The 12,974-nt window shown below is 36.1% G+C and overlaps 1 pseudogene; it reads left to right on the forward strand.

Annotated features, from left to right (window-relative positions):
• The first annotated feature begins 4,690 nt into the window (after window positions 1-4,690).
• Window positions 4,691-9,839, forward strand: LOC145028845 (uncharacterized; annotated as a pseudogene).
• The last annotated feature ends 3,135 nt before the right edge of the window (window positions 9,840-12,974 follow it).

The raw sequence follows: 12,974 nt of genomic DNA on the forward strand, positions 1-12,974 counted from the left end.
ACTCTCAAAGCCAAATTCAAGATGACGAACATGAGTGATTACGAGATTGTGGACGATTTTTCTACAAAAATTAGAGGAATTGTGAGCAATATTCACGCTCTTGGTGAAACCGTGAAAGAATCCTAGATAGTAAAAAATAAGTTACGAGTCGTACCTTCCAAATTTGTTTAACTTGCATCAACAATTGACCAATTTGGAGATCTCGACGAGACGACTTTTGAAGACGTGATCGAAAGATTAAAAGCTCTTCGTATTAGGATTCATAAAGAACCCGAGGAGAAGAAACTCTTGTTAACACATAAAGAGTAGTCGAAACGGGAAAATAAGAAAAATTAATGAATATCATTCAAAACAATTATAACAATAATCGAGGTGGAAAAGGACGAGGACAAGGAAGAATTGGTTACGAAAATTCAAATAAAGGCCGAGGTGGTGGTATTCAACATAAAAAAGCTAAGGATTACTCGTATTAGCCTCGTAATAAATCTAAAGTTTACATAATTGTCAAGAGTTTGGTCATTATGTTGCTGAGTGTAAAAACCCACGTCGTGGGAGGAACCACGAAGCCAATTATTGGAACCTAAAAATTGAACCTCTAGCAATCACAAGTAATGAACACCCGAAGTCAGCTAAGCCCGAGGTTAATGAAGTATGTGATAGAGATGGAGGACGAGATTAAGATCATTCCAAGATGGAATGCAGTTCTAAAATCCAAAGTCTATACTAGCATTTAATATTTCTTGTGTTATTATTGATGTAACGTTTGATAGTACTTTACTTTATGTATCTTGTAGATAATCGGATTGTTAGTGAATGATTATTCTCCAGTCCTAGGAATATTTTCCAGTATGTATGATGATCCTCCTTAGCCTATTTAAGGAGTAATTTGAATGACAAGAATACCAAGCATTGTTACTCCAAAGATAGCAAAAATTCTCTTTGGTTTACTTTCACTTTTCTCTCAAATCAATATTTTTCACAAACATTCTTCTTGTTCATTAAATGTATTTACATTGATTATACTCCTAGTTTACTTCATTTAATATTGAGTACTTTGTTGAATCTTCTCTGCAGGTCCTAACTAGTTTTACCAGATTCGACTAGAACCATTAATTAAGAGCAGACATTGATCATAAAGATTAACTCAAGGTTTGAGTTTTCAAACCTTGTCCTTGCACATTGATTACTTGTTCTCACAATTGGTATCAAAGCTTGAGTAGTTGTCCTTTGAATCCATAAGAGCAGATTATCGTTGAGTTGAATTTACCTTTGTATTTTAGTAATTTCTATGTTTAGGATAAAAGTTCTTCTATATAATGCTTTAATATCTTAACTTCAATGGATGCTCCTAATTCTCAACAAATATATTCAATTTAAATATCAAATAGCGTGGTTTTCTTCTCTCGTGCCCCATTGCTAGTTGTTGAAGAGTAAGATCACTGGAAAGTCAGAATGGAAGGTTTTTTACTTGGTAAGGAAAAATGTGAAGAAATTTGGAGATATTTGAAAGAAGGTCCACATGTTCTGGTTAGACAAGCCATAAGATATGTTGCTGCAACTCTCTTGGGCCAAGATTAACAACATTAGGCACTTCTCACTGCTGCCGGCTTAGAGAAACTGCATGCACACCAATTTACATTTTCAGAGATGGTTTTTGGTGTTCCTCCTCTTTTTGAGCATATTAAGTTGTGCAAATCTACTAAAGAGATTTGGGACACTCTCCAAGACTTGTTTGAGGGATAAGAAAATATGAAGGATAAGCGGTTGACCTCGGTCATAAAGGAGTTCGATACATTCACTACAACTCCCAGTGAGTCGGTTGCCTTGGCCTCCAACAGATATCGAATCATCGTCAACAACATGACAACTCATGGAATTATTGGAACTCCTCTGGAATACAATCTCAAATTCATCAATAGTCTTATTAAAGGATGGGGAAATATGAAATCGTGTCTTCAGAGTAATGGATCTCTGAAGAATCTAGAGCTTTACCAATTGTTTGATGAACTTCAAGGACATGAATCAAATGTTGCTCAAACATTGAGAGAACTCTCAGGAGGTCCACTTGCTCTTGTTAGTTATTTTACTACTCACGTCTCGAACCCTTCTATTTTGGACCCTTTCAAAGCCATTATACCACCTATCCCTCCTGCTCAACCCTCTCCACCTAATTTACCTGCTCCTGCTAGTTCAAACTATCAGTTTGATGGAGACCTCGACCCTGAAGCAATGAGCTCAGAACTTCGCTTTCAACAAGAGTTTGCTTTACATTCCATGAAATATAAGCATCCTTTCAATCCCTCTCACAAACCACATCACAACCGTTTCCAAGCTCCTCATCAAAGTAATCCCCAACCATTTCCTAAACTTCCAGAAAATCCACCTGCTTGTAAACCGAACATCTCTACACCAAACCATCCCTCGGAATCCCATAGGAATCTGAAGTCAGACAAACCAAAGATCGTTTGTCACAAGTATGGTCATGGAAATCACTAAGCCAAATACTACTTGGCTGAAGTGCCACAATAACCCATGATCAAGGACTCTGAATACTATGCACGTCAAGCCCAAGAGATGGCTGCTAGTGAGAAAGCATTCGTTACCACTGTGTCGAGAGATGTGGAAGGATATTGATCATCTGGAGATGAAGATGATGTGAGTACTGGTAGAAACATGTGTCTTATGACTAGACAAACAATTCAATGTGATGAAGGCTACTGGTCATCCGGATTAGAAGGAGAAGATGAATACGTTGAACCAAATTACTGCTACATGGCTACCAATGATCCACCAGGTTGAAGCATCGTGCAACAGGTAAAATCCATGATTACTGATAATAATTTTGACTTACCTCTTTGTAAACCATATCTAACTTAGATCCAGTCATATATGAACATCATCTATAAAGAATATGAGTCTACCATAGAAGTCAGTGAGAAGATGGAAAGTGAATTGAGTCATCTTAAATTACGTTTCGAGGATAGGAAGCTTAAGATAGAGTGATTAGAACGTGAACTTGTAATGTCACAAGATGAAAGTATAATTCTTAAAGAAAAATGTGAAATCACTTATTCTGAAAGAAATGTTTTAACTTCTTATAATGAACATCTAAATGAAAAAATCGATGCTTTACATCATGATATAGATATTCTTGAAGCCATTGAACGGATGGCTCATAATTTTTGTCATCCTTGTTCCTAATCACTTAGTCTCGGAAGCGAGTTTATGAAACAAGTTGCTCATCCCTTGAAGGAGTTATGATATTTAACTTTTATGGGAGACATTCCGAACCACACATATACAGATACCCCTGTCTCACCGTTGTCACCCCTTCCTGACACCTTGGATCGATTTTCATCCCAAATTCCTGAGTTTCAACCAATAGTTGTTAAGTGTCCTGATTCCACGCCTCTTCCGCCTCTGGTACCCCTGGACCTGAATCAGACCTTGGAATCCTTCCCTAACATCACCCATACTATAGTTCAAGTTCTAAACCACAGTCCTCCTAACAATTGTGTCATTGAGGAAATAATTACGGAGACAACTAGACCTAACTTAGATAAACCGGATTTTGTTTGGGTATCTTTTTATAGTGACGTTGAAGGAGAAATTGTAGTAGAATACTCGTCTGATTCTTGTGTTTCTGATTCTCAAGTGATTTCAAAAACCACCTTAGTGCCAATCAATCCTAAGTTTAACAATCCATCTGCAAGCCAAACTTCCAAGTTATCATTTGACTCCATGAAGAAACCTTCATTAAATAGAAAAGATGTGGTCGATCCAAAGATAGAAGCCAAAAATGCCCTTAAAAATGAAATTAGATCAAAACATTATTCCAGATTCAATGAGAATTCTAAGAAAAAAGTAGCTCGAGCTGTGACCCCATTCACTAAGAACCACTACTAGAAAAAAGCCTTTAATGACACGCATGTATTTACGATACACAAAAGTATGTGACGTAAAAATAATGTCACCTCTTCAAAATTTCGAAGGATCTAGGACGCGCATTTTAGCATGCCTTAAAATTTGTGTCAGAAAAAAAAACACGGAAGACACCCATCATAAACGCGTTTCCTGTGCACCATGTCGCTTTATATTTTTTAAACGCACGTTCCTGTTACAAAATGGGGACTAAAACTAGGGTTTTTTTCAAGAACGTCATGAGGACTATCATTCTCTCATATCTCACATCCTTCATCTCTACCCTAACCCACCACCACCGCCTCCAACACTCACTGTCTCTTTTGGCCTCACACATCAACGACGCACTGGCCCTATCGACGAACGCTTCATCCACCAACATTCTTCCAATCATACGAGCTAGTATAAAGTAGATAAAAGGTTTTTAAATTCGAGAGTTATGGTATCGGGAACATCGATAGGGTTGTTGAAACCTTCATGTCTACACGTGTATCTGACTGAGAACCCCAATTATTTGAAAGCAGATAGAAGGTTTGAAACCCCAATTTTTTTTTTCAAGAACATCACGAGGACTACTCTATCACTGTTAGGTTTTGGATTCATAGTGCTTTGATATGTGTGTTTTAAAGAACTCCACAAGTTCTCCTTCAATCTCGTTTTCTTCCTCGCTCTTTTAGTAAGTCTCTTTCTATCAAAATTCAGATTGATTTGATAGAGGGCTTTGGATGGGCCTTCTGATTTAAATTCGTCGGTGTAATTCAGTAAACAGATGACTGGTATGATGAGCGGGGAAAATCGATTCAGCAAAGAAGGAAAAGATGGATCATATTTAATGGAGAAAGCAATAGAAGCAGCAAGTGACTGAACACGATACAAGACACTTACTTCCCTTCAGACCCTAATGAAACAATTTCCAAATTGAAAAATCAATCTCAAATCACTATCAATCTCCTCGATTTTGTTCCTCCTGGTATGCTTCCCTTGAAACCCAACGATTTTCAGCTTTCATGATTGTAATCATCTCTCTATATGTGTGTGCTTTTAGTGTATGGTCGCTTATTTTATTTGAATGGCATGATATGATTTCTCGTAGTAGAGGGTTAATCGAATACAAGCCAGGTTAAGTGTTAACTATCGATTAGAGTGGTAGAAAAAGCGCATTAGAATGCCAGATTAGATTAATCTGTATGAATAGAATCATATGATGTAACTTTAATGGTGCTTATGGGGATTGATGATGAAACTATTTGAGGTTATATTATGATTGTGATGTGCAGAACAAAGGAAATTGCCTACACAACGTGAAACGTATGAATACTTGAGAGGGAAAATATTGGATGTGCTCCCTAAATACTAAAAAACAATAGAAGATCATCTCTCTAAAGTTGTAAGTCAACTGATCATATCTTTTAATCATATAAAAAGACATAAGTTCAATAAAATCTCTGATTTTATCAACTATTTGACTTTATAGGTTAAACGGAATCCATCTCTTAGAGATGCTTGGCTGTGTTTAGGAAGTTGCATTTGGAAAAAAGGAGATTTACCTTCCACAAGAAATTGTTTTACCCTTGCTCTAAGCAAGGTTGATTATCACTTCACTTGTATATATATTTTTATAAATTTTTACTAGTATTCAGTTAATAAACATCCAACATTTTTCATTTTAATGGTAATACAGGGTCCAAATATCACACCCCGAAAACCGAAGGCGGAAACATTTCCGGGGCGGACTCCACGTTGAGTATCAAATCCAATGCACATAGTAAGTAAAGTAAACAACCATTACATTACATATAGAAATTTACATTTGTTTCAAAAGTAAAGTTGTACATTGATATACATATGCATCATATTAACAAAAGTAAAGACGAGATCTTCAGTACGCTCCGTCTTCTCCAAAAGGTTTGTTGGGTACCTGTCTATCACTGACCTGAGAATACAAGCGGTTTGAAAATCAGCATAAAGCTGGTGAGTTCATAAGATGTTTGTTTTCTGAAAATGTACCAGTTTCCTTTAGTTTTCCAAAAATGTTTGTTATCCAAGAAAATCCCATATTTTCTTAAAAAGGTTTGTTATCGTTTGTCAAGATGTAAAGTAAAGTTGTACACTAAAAATATGTTTTCTCTTGTGTAAATGTACAATTAGGTTATCTGGTTTGACATACTGTTCTGGTTATGTACCAACGAAGTTCCCAGGAAAGTCCTATACTTTCCTGATTGTTTGTTACCAATTGTGAAAGATGTAAAGTTATTCTGTTTGTTACCCTGTTCTAGTTATGTAAACGTTTCCCCAGGAAAGTCCCATACTTTCCTAAATGTTGGTTATTACTGTAAAAGATGTATCTGTAAAATATAATTATGTTCAATGTTTTCCCCAGGAAAGTCCCATACTTTCCTGAATGTAAGACCGGTTGTATATTACGGAGTATAGCTTAATGCATAAAACTATATAATGAGAATCATGGGATTACTGTCTCAAACTAGATATGAATTAGTTTGAAATATGCGATCTATAGATGGAATGTAGTTTAAAAACCATGGGACTCACATCCCATACTAAGTACAAAACAGTTTAATATACATGAAAACATGGATTGAAACCCATGGGACTACCATCCCGTACTAGATATAATATAGTTTGATATTCATGGAAACATAGATTGGAAACCATGGGACTACCATCCCGAATTAGATATAGGTTCAAAACCATGATATTATCATCTCGTATTAGATATAGCTTCAAAACCATTGGACTACCATCCCGTACAAGATATAGGTTGAAATCATGGGATTTTTATCCCGTACTAGATATAAGTTAAAGACCATGGGACTACCATCCCGCATTAGATATAAGACCACTAGACTGAAAACCATGGGACCATTATCCCGTACTAGATATGGAAACTATAGATAGAAGGTAGATATGAAATCGAAACATAGTCAAACCGAACCCAAAGCGATACTGTGAATAAACTTATATTAATACGTATTGTGAGTCGGGTAACCATGCTGATACGACAATGAAACCTCCTTTACGTTTGTCAGGTGTCGAACGATATCCAAAAATTTGTCACCCCAAGCATGCCCGCCTAACTGTAGCTAGCAGTTAAGGTGTGGGATTGTCAGTCCCGAACAGATCTATTCACAAATTCCTCGCTCTCCCTCCAGGAGACTCTGGTTACACTTCCGCGGAGGATTTTACTGATCATCCATAAAGGGTAGTGACGAACTCACAAGGTAGTACTAAACTATTCACGGGGTTCTCATATGATATCAAACATACAAAAGATTATGAAACATAATACAATGAATACAACTATATACAATGAAATCATCTAGCAATTCATTCAAAATGAAACGGAGATAAACTGAACTGGACATAGTTTATCTAATAACTTTGTATACATATCAGTACGTGATGAAACAAGAACTCAAGAACCCCAAATTATTCCCATAATAATTTGATTAGTTTGGGTATTTCCTTAGCTGGAATTCATATAGTTGTACTTGATAAATCATTCCTTATGCTCAACATAATACATAAGGGGTAATGGTATTTATAAGTTTGCCAGATATTATTTGAAATACATCAATGTTATGTATTGAAAACATTTATAGTTTGCTTGTATTCCCCCCTGAAAACATTGAAAAACCATTGAAAAGGGTAGGGGTATGAACTCACCGGACGAGAAATGTGACGATTTCGGATGCTAAACGTTGGATCGGGGCATGCAAACGTACGAGATTCCTATGTATAATGAAAAGATACACATTTGTATCTAATTAGGACTTAGATTACTTAATTGTTAGGGACAAACACTTTTAGTCGCAGAAACACCCCATTGCAAGTGTTTGGAAGGACTCGGGTGACATCTATGGACGTGTAATGGCACTAGGGACTTGGAATTTGAGTTTACTCCCTAAGCGTAAACTCATACAAGAGTTTTCGGGCCATAACACCCATTCCCCATGAGTTTACGACCGTAAAATCATGGTGGGGTGGTTTATGGTGCAAAATGGCTTCAAACACTTAGGGATAATTGCTAGACTTGGGTTTTTGACTTTGGAATGGATTATAACACACATAGGGACCATTTATTGGAGTTTACGGCTGTAAACATGGATTTTACGGCCGTAAACTCCCCCATACATAGGGGGCTTTTGGCATAGATTTAGGAGTTTACAGCCCATGAACCCCTCATGGCTGTGAACTCCTTAGATGGGGAAATTAATGTGTTTTAAAGTCCAATACTTGTTTGTAAACACTTCTAGAATTTATCCCAAGGCTTTAGGTGTGTTAAAGTGGCATTTTAACACTTTTAGAGGAGTTTACTCTCCATGAACAATGAGTTTATGGCCCAAGCATGTGCCTTGGCCGTAAAGTCCCTTTTACTCCTCAAAAATTATGTTCAAGGTGTTCCAAGGCCAAATCCATAATTCTACAAGTCGTATCTAAGCCTTGTTGGTGTTTTGGAAGTGTTTAAGGGCATAAAAACCCCATTTATATGTGTTTACGGCCTAGCAATGTTCTAGGGCCATAAACACATGAACAAGGCTCTAAATTATGGTTTGAGGCATTCTAGGTACATTCCATAAAGTCATCTAGCCACATCTAAGGTCCAATTGTGGTTTGGAAGGGTTTTGTTGCTCCAAAAACCCCATTTAGATGAGTTTATGGCCTAGGACTGTTCTCGGGCCGTAAACTCATGATAATGGTCCTAATCCATGGTTTAAACTCGAATTTAAAGGCTAGAGAGGTTGCATAACAAGTTAGGGAAGGTACCTCAAAGATTTGGAGCCTTAAATTGATGATTTGGACCCTTAAAGTTGGATTTAGAAGAGAGGTTAGAGAGAGAGTAGAGAGAGGAAGCAAAAGCTTCAGATGAATGTTTAAACATGTTTATATAGGTCCTAAAACTTGGACATGATGGAATTCTACCGGATACCGGCATTAAACGGGGCTTTAGGTCGCACCCGATTAAGTTTCCGTAACCCGACGGGGACGTTTCTAACTTTTTGAAATAAACATTTTTGGGCTAATTTCATGAGTTCCTAAAGGGTTTGGAAACTCATTGGATTATAATAAACATATACATTTAAATAATTTAACCCAAAACGAAAACGGAACGAATTGATTAACGACAAATTTTTATGGGTAGAACGGGTTTTTCGACGATGGAAAACTTCGGGTTGTTACACCAAACAAAAGGATACTTAGCCAATTATCAATGCTTCAAAGACGAATGACTAAAGGCAATAAACATTTCTTGTTTTTTGAATGTGGTTGTTGTTTATTTTATATATATATATATATATATATATATATATATATATATATATATATATATATATATATATATATATATATAGTTTTTTGAATCTAATTTTTTTTTTTTAAATATTTAGGTGCTGATAATCAAGAGGAAATTATTGCTGAAAGCATAAAACACGCAAAGGAAGCTATTGCTTTAGATGTCAAGGATGGGAATTCATGGTGTAAGGTTATTGCATAATTTATCATCAAGACATAAGAATTTATGTGTATTTTCTATTTTACCCTTTCTGTTATTCCAACAAGCAACGTGGGGAATGCTTGTTTGCATGTTTCTTTGTCACGGGGGCATGGGATCACAAAAAATTACATCAGTCTTTAGAAGCATACCAAAATATTGTATGTTGGAAATCTACTTTGTAAATTTGACTTGAAAAAGTCAACTTTTATATGATATTCTTCCTTTCATGATGTAACAAGAGAAAGATGAAAGCATGAAGTGAAACCTAGACTTATATTTCAATTTTGCTACTGTGAATTAATATATGTAAAATTACGAAAGGGCCTTCAGTGGATTTGAAGCAGCTGCATCAAAAGATCCTTGTCTTAATGCCACCGGGGAAGTTCAAAAAATGGTATCTTAAATATTTAGATAAATAAAAGTAGAAATCAAGATTGGTTTTCTTGGATGAGAGCTCGAGTCTTTGATGTGAACTAATTAATTGTTTTCCAGGGACAAATCAAGGCCAAAAGGCTAGCTTCTTAATTAATTCTCACAAAAGGTGGTCAACTTTTGTGACATTAATGATTGGACTGCCCTTCACTGGGCTGCTCGATTTGGAAGGTATGTCTTCTCGTTATCTTGAGTCATCACTCTCCACATTATCTCCCATGTTTTTCATCTTTCTCAAAGCTAATGCAAGTTTACGACTACAACCATCAAAGAGTACATATTTGGATTGATCCGCCTTCACTATACTAGGTAACAAGTCCTCACAACTAACTTCAAGTAAATTTTTTGCAGGATTTAGATATTTCGGTAATAGGACCATTCATTTTGAAGAAGTCAATGGGTTCAACACATGTGTCATGATACTGTTGGATTAGTGTCTAAGGCTATAACTATATTTGGTAAGTACTTGACCCGGTTGAGCATGGTCCTTTTGGGTTGCCTTCACCATAGCAACTTGACAGGATGATTTGTAATGAGAGAAGAAATATTATTAATATATTATGAGAATAATATAAGGAATAATAATATTGTTATTTGATTAATATAATTCATCAATTAATTAGGAATTAATTTGGTGACTTAAAGAGGTTAATTGAACAAAGGGGCATAAACTGTCAAATGTGTGATAGTTGTATTTTGGGCTATGAATCTTTATGGATAAGAGAATGGATGATTTTAGTGTTTTGGAGAATCCTAGAAATTGTCCAAGGCCTTGTCTATAGGGATTATTGGATTGCTTAGGGCCTAAGTTATTCAATTAGGGTTTAAGGTGTAACCCTAGTAGCCAATAGTATATATAGACCCTTTGGGTGGAGGAAATCGACACTCTTGTATCCCAAGAAACCCTAGGCCGATTTCTCACCCTTCCCTCTCTCTCCATTATCATCCTCATGCTAGTTGGTGTTTGTAATCCATTAGAGGAGTGACAATTGTGACTCTAAGATCCAAAGACAAGAAGAATCAAGCAAGCAACTCCAGATATTCCTTTAGATCTGATTTCATATGTAATGTATTGAATGGTTACACTAGATCTATCAATAGAAGTCTTGGATACATTGCATGTTCAATTAGAGAAACCTAGATCCAAGCATTAGGGTTAGCATGTGCACATAGGAAAGTTCTTATGGCTCAAACCCATCAGTGGTATCAAAGCCTTGATTGGTTTCTATTGAATTGATGCATTTGTTGATTGAAAAATTCATTTTTTGTCCATCTGCTTGATGAACTCGGTGAGTTCCATAGTGGACTCGGCGAGTAGGCCTCAACTCGGCGAGTCCATTGTGGTACTCGGCGAGTTCGAGCGTCAGATGGAGCTAGTTTCGGGATTTCTTGCTATTTTTCTTATGGAAACTTGCCTTAATCTTTATGGGTCAATAAAATCCAAATTTTAACATATATGTGAGTATATTCTTGACCTAACAAAAGATATTTACCAATTTGTTGAATAATAATTTTCTTATATGATATTAATTGATTGTTTTAATTGAATTGGTGATTTGTTTTGCAAGAAACATTTAAATAAATCAAATATGGATAATTATGATATTAAATGGTTAATTTAAATTATTTGTTATTTGATCCTTGTGTTTTGAAAAGTTAAAACTACTCCTCAAGTTTTGAAATTTTGTTTTGTGATTAAAAGTTTAATTTGGACAATTTAAAGTTCAAACCCTAGAATTTTACAAGTTTAAAATTCAACCCTATGCTAATATAATATTACAAGACTAATATATATATATATATATATATATATATATATATATATATATATACTTATAATTAAAATGCTAGTCTTACCGTTAATAGGTCTCATTCACGAAGCCGGTCTATAAGGTGGGTATAAGGTTGCTGCCTATAAAATGACGATTAATGGGTGTACAGTCACACCCACCGCCTGCTTGATCGGTGGAGGGTTGTTATCCGATCGGGTAGGATAGGGCAACTATATCTTCTCATTAAGAGTATAATGTTAAAATACAAAGTAAATACATGTTTTTCAAATTCCCAATCCTAGTTACTTTAGGAAAAGAGAATTGATGCAATCCCATAAAATTACACTTTGCACCCTTGCTAAGAAGTTAGTGGAGCGTGTATGGATTACCGGCACACTAATTGGTTCTAAGCAATTGTGGCAAAGGGTGATTCATTGTTAATCATAGTTCGGTGGAGCGTGTGTGGTTAACAGCACATCGAATAGGTGATTGTAACAATGAAGGCACCGTGTAGATTTCCATGGTCATTTACACGCACTTTGTGATCCTCGGCATCCCAGTCACAAATGAGAGGCGCATATCGAGATTTAAACATGCCATTGAAAAGTTCAATGAATCTCATCGAAACCTAGGAATTCTCAGTGCGTTTAAAACTTAAGGGTTATGTTTTCATGGTGGAGAATTAGTGAATCTTCATTCACTTACCTTCAAATTGTTTGCATGTTGGATTACGACATCCCTTTTGTAATGTGTAAATAGTGTTGTTGGATCCTAGCCTTAATTTTTATATTTGGGTGATAATTAGGGATTCAATTCTAATCAAAATTTGTCCTTTTTCTATTTGTAGATGGCAAACGCTAACAACGCTGCTGCTAGCTCATTCACGTTAATGAGCCTTTGCCAAAAAGTAACTTTCGATGGCACGAACTTTAGCAAATGGATAAGATACATTCGCACGATTGCTAGCTACGAGGATAAGGAGTATGTCCTTGACGAGAAGCTTGAAAAAGTCAATCCAGAAATCGCTACTCCGGCTGAAATGACTGTCTTTGAGACTCATGAGTGTGATGCAATGAAAGTTCATTGCATCATGATAGCCACAATGAACCTCAAATTCCGAAAGTCCTATGAGGACATGTATCCGTACGAAATGCATCAGGACTTATTGGAGAGATACCATCAAAACGCAAGGCAGGAACGTTACGTGATCTTCACTCACATGATCACTACTAAAATGGGAAATGGAGAATCTCTAACCGTGCACTTGCAAAAGATGCAAAGGTATGTCGATCGTCTTTGCAAGTTGAATGTCGACTTTGGGGATGACTTGGCTA

This window comes from Lactuca saligna, chromosome 2 (genome assembly GCF_052625555.1).
Source record: "Lactuca saligna cultivar CGN05327 chromosome 2, ASM5262555v1, whole genome shotgun sequence".
NCBI classification, from domain to species: Eukaryota; Viridiplantae; Streptophyta; class Magnoliopsida; order Asterales; family Asteraceae; genus Lactuca; species Lactuca saligna.